General features: G+C 34.0%; 2 pseudogenes; one reads left to right on the top strand and one right to left on the bottom strand.

The window, feature by feature from the left end:
- Positions 1-205: 205 nt before the first annotated feature.
- On the top strand, positions 206-811 carry LOC123639831 (annotated as a pseudogene).
- A 262-nt stretch (positions 812-1073) lies between these two features.
- Positions 1074-1206, bottom strand: LOC123640809 (annotated as a pseudogene).
- Between the last annotated feature and the right edge of the window lie 4083 nt (positions 1207-5289).

Raw genomic sequence — 5289 nt, 5'->3', positions numbered from 1 at the left:
ACCCACTTATACAACAATTGGGTCAAAAAAATAAATCAAAAGAGAAATTAGAAAATATCTTCAGACAAACAAAAACAAAAACACAACATACCAAAACTTAGGGGATGTAGCAAAAGCAGTGCTAATAGGGAAATTTATAGCTACGAAAGTTTACATTAAAAATGAAGAAAGGGAAGATGGCAGCTTCTACTGGGTGCACACAGCCATGGTTCTGCTTTGTGCCTCTGGCCTCTCCCTGCTGCTGCTGCTGTTGCTAGGGCTTATACAGCCAAGGGCCTGGCCAGGATACCAGGAAAGGCTACCCTACTTCCCCAGAAGAAGATGATTCATGATTACAATGATGTGGACATAGCATGTCTTCTGGGAGAAAGATAAGGACATAGAAGAAGGAGAGATTCCAGAGCACAGGAGACCTTCAGTACCTGTCGACTTCTTAGGGATAGATACAAACTATATTGAAAATGGCAAAAAAAGGGAAGACTCTCATGATGTTTGTCACCGTATCAGGAAGCCCCACTTGGAAGGAGACAGAAGAAACCATGTTCCTCTGACAGTGCAGTCTTTTCAATGCCAGCTATGACATCCATTGTGGGATTGAACTATGCTATCTTCATGCTTCACAATGAGAGCTATGCCTGGGAGATCAAGGACATTTTGGTCAGCCAAGACAAGTGTGCTGATAGAACTCTGGAGGAACAGGTATAAACAGGTAAAACAAAGCAAGATAAAATCAAAAAAGAAGGAAGGAGATCCAAAATTTTGAGCTTCCAAGGAAGACAATCAAGCTGGGAATAAAAGAGAAGACCTGTAATGAGTCAGCGAGTCAGCCACAGTGCTCTGCAGAGGACAAGGTAGACACAGAGAGCTCCTTCCTGGGCTCGTGGGGTAGGGGTTTGAGGGAGGTGGTGAAAAAGTGCACACCAGATTACATTCTAGTTTCTTCTAGAAAGGGTCTGCCACGTGACCATTTTGTGGTCAGTATAAAAATTACTGTTTAAAAGGCTTCAAGTAAGAAGACAGAGGTTTCATAATTAATATTGGACACTGATAAATTCATGTTTGTTATCAAATCACCTTACATAGGAAAAAAAAGACAGATTTCAAACAAACAACTTAAAATTATACCTTAAGGAATTAGTTTTCAATTAGCAATAATCATGTCTCAGATAAACCTCATTGACCACAATACTACCACTGCACAAAGCTACCTTAAAGAACTAGAAAAAAGACCAAACTAAACTCAATGCTAATAGAAGGAAAGAAATAATAAAGAGCAGAAATAAACAAAACAGAATAGAAAAGCAATAGAGAAAAATCAACAAAACCAAGAGTTGGGTCTTCAAAAAGATCAACAGAATTAACAAAACGTTAACTAGATTGACTAAGATAAAAGAAGACTCAAAATCAGAAATGAAAGAGGAGATGTTACCATCAATTTTTACAGAAAAAAATAAAAAGATTGTGAGAGAGTACCATGAAAAATAGTATGCCAACAAATTGGATATCCTAGATGAAATGGACAAATTTCAGAAACACATAACCTACCAAGACTGAATTGTGAAGAAGTAGAAAATCTTAACATATTTATGACTAGTAAGGAGATTGATTCAGTAATCAAACACCTCTCGACAAAGAAAAGCCCAGCACCAGAAGATTTTACTAGTGAATTCTACCAAGCATTTAAGGAGAAATTAATGCCAATTCTCCTCAAACCCTTCCAGAAAACTGAAGAGGAAGGAACACTTCCAAACTCATTCTAGGATGCCAGGATAACCCTGATACCATATCCAAAGACACCACAAGAAAAGAAAATTACAGACAAATATCTTTAATGAATATTGATGAAAAATCCTCAAGAAAATACTAGAAACAGAATTTCAGCAGCACATTAAAAGGATCATACATCATGATCAAGTGGGATTTATTCCTGGAATGTAAAAGTTTCCACATATGAAAATCAATCAGTATAATACAAAACATTAACAAAATGAAGGCCAAAAACCCCCCACATGATCATCTCAATTGATGGAGAAAGTGCATCTGACAAAATTCAACACCATTTTATGATAAAAATACTCAACAAACTAGGAACAGAAGGAAACTACTTCAGCATAATAAAGATCATATATTAAAAGCCCACAGCTACATCACAGTCTATGTTAAAAGGCTACAAGCTTTTCCTCTAAGTTCAGGAACAAGACAAGAAGGCTTACTTTTGCCACTTCTATTCACCATAGTCCTGGAAGTCCTAGGTAGAGCAATTAGGGAAGAAAAAGAACAAAGAGGTATCCTAGTTGGAAAGGAAGATGTGAAATTATCTCTGTTTACAGACAGTCTGATCTTATATATAGAAAACTCTAAAGATGCCACACACCCTCAAAAATAGAACTAATAAATTCAGCAAAGTTAGAGGATACAAAATCAAAACACAACAATTAGCTGTTTTTTTACATACTAATAATGAGCAATCTAAAAACAGAATTAACAAAACAATTTCACTTATAATAGCATCAAAAAGAATAAAATACTTAGGAATAAACTTAACGGAGCAGGCAAAATATTTTTACACTGAAAAACTACAAAATGTTGCTAAACTAAATTAAAGAAGACATCAGTAAATGGAAAGACATCTCGTGCCCATGAATTGAAAGACTTAATATTGTGGAGCTGTCAATACAGCCCAACACCCAACATACTCTATAAATACAATGTAACTCCTATCAAAGTCCCAATGATTTTTTCAGAAATAGAAAAATCCACTCTAAAATTCGTGTGGAATTTCAGTAGACTCCAAATAGTCAAGACAGTCTTAAAAAAGAATGAAATTGGAGGTCTCATACTTTCTGATTTCAAAAATTACTACAAACCTAAAGTAATCAAAACAGACATATAGATTAATGGCATAGAGAGAGCCAGAAATAACCCCTCAAACATATGGTCAAATGATTTTCAACAAAAGGCCAATTCCCCACTCAATGGGGGAAAAGACAGTCTTTTCAACAAATGGTGTTATGAAAACTGGATATCTAAATGCAAAAGAATGAAGCTGTACCCTTAAATAACACCATATACAAAATTAACTCATAATGGATTAAAAACGTAAGCATGTGAACTAAAACTATGAAACTTAGAAAAAAATAGGAAAAAAGTCTCATAACATTGACTCTGACAATGATTTCTTGAATATGACACCAAAAAGCACAGGAACCAAAAGAAAATATAAATTAAATGGATTACATCAAAATTTAAAACCTTTCTACACCAAAGAACACCATAAGCAGTATAAAAAGGCAACCCACAGGATTCAAGAAAATATTTACAAATCATATACCTGATAAGGGATTAATATCCAGAATATATGAAGAACTCCTACAATTTCACAACCAAAAAACTCAACTAAAAATAGGCACAAGACTTGACTAGATATTTCTCCAAAGAAAATATACTAATTGCCTGTAAACACATAAAAATGCTCAATACCACTAAACATCAGGGAAATTCAAATCAAAACCATAATGAGATGCCATCTAAGATAACCATCAGGATTGCTACTATTTAAAAAAAAAAAAAAAAAACCAAAAACAAAAATAACAAATGTTAACAAGGATGTGAAGCAACTGAAATCCTTGTCCACTGCTAGTGGGAATGTAAAATGTTCCAGCCACTGTGGAAAACAGTATGGTCATTCCTTAAAAAATTAAAAGTAGAATTACCATATGATCCACCAATTTCACTTCTAAGTATATACACAAAAGAATTGAAAGTAGGGACTCAAATAGATATTTATACACCCATGTTTATAGTAGCATTATTTACAATAGCCAAAAGATGGAAGGAACCCAAGGGTCCATCAATGATGAATGAATGAACAAAATGTGGTAAATACATACAATGGAATATCATTCAGCCTTAAAAAGGTAGGAAATCCTGACACATGCTACAACATGGATGAAACTTGAAGACATTAAGCTAAGTGGAATAAGCCAGTTACAAAAAGTACAAATTATACAAGTAGTATGATTCCATTTATATGACGTGCCTAGAGTAGTCAAAATCATAGAGACAGAAGGTAGAATGTTGGTTGCCAGGGTCTAGGAGAGGGGAAATGGTGGGAGTCGGGGATTTTTGTTGTTGTTTTGTTTGTTTCAGGCTGTCTTTGATCTCCCGGGCTCATGACTGGGACTAGAGGTGCACGCCATTGTGCCTGGCTTGGAATTTTTTAAATGGCTGTAAGAGTTTCAGTTTTGCAAGAGATTGATTGCACAACAATGTAAAGGTACTTTACACAACTACATGGTACACTTATAAATGGTTAAGATGGTAAATTTTACGTTATGTGTATTTTACTACAATAAAAATTTTAATATATTTCCCTAATTGTTGCATACAAGCTTCTATATATGTGCAATAGCTCAACCTTATTCAATTTACAGTTTGACTCTTTTATGATCTTGCTAATCTTGGTCTACATGGTCTAACAGGTACTGAGAGATTTGTGTGAAAGTCTTTCACTTGGTAGTGGATATTTCCATTTCTACTTCAGTTCCTTAAAAGGTTTCTTTATGTTTTTGACCTATTTTATTAGGTGCATATGAGTTTAGGATTGTGTCTTCCCAATTAACCGAATCTTTTACTACATGTAACAACACTGTATGCCACTTAAAATAGTTTTTATTTTCAGTCTATATTGTTTTCAGTCTATATTGCTGCATATTAGTAGAATTATGCCAGCTTTCCTTTGGTTAATATTTACGTCTGTGTCTACATTCTCTTGTCTGTTGTATGAAATTTTCTTGGATTATTTGGATTTTTGTATGCTTTAATCTGAAATTGCCTTTATAAACTTTTATTCTTATAGTTCAAACAAACAATTCTAGGTAGAGAGTTGTTTTCTCTTAGCACTTTGTATATATTATTCTTTTGTCTTCTGGATGCTATTAGTATAGTTGACAAGTTTTCTATCAGTCTAATTGGCATCCTTTGTAAAATATCTGCCATTTATTTCTGAATACTTTTAAAATACTCTTTTCCTTTGATGTACTATAGTTTTTCCTGATATAAAACTAGGATGGGTTTTACTTATTTGGTTTGTGATTCACTGTATTTCCTGATTATGAAGATTCATGTCTTTAATAAAATCTGGAAAATCATCAGCCAATATCTTTTCCTGAATTCCCTTCTTCAGGAACTCCAATTATGCACATCAGCCCTACTCATTCTTATCCTGCATTTATTTACAATATTTTCTTTATATTTTACACCATTTACTGTGTCTTGTTTTATATACAA

Source organism: Lemur catta, chromosome 6 (genome assembly GCF_020740605.2).
Source record: "Lemur catta isolate mLemCat1 chromosome 6, mLemCat1.pri, whole genome shotgun sequence".
Classification (NCBI taxonomy): Eukaryota; Metazoa; Chordata; class Mammalia; order Primates; family Lemuridae; genus Lemur; species Lemur catta.
The sequence above is the reverse complement of the archived record's forward strand: the minus strand, read 5'-3'. Positions and strand labels throughout refer to the sequence as shown.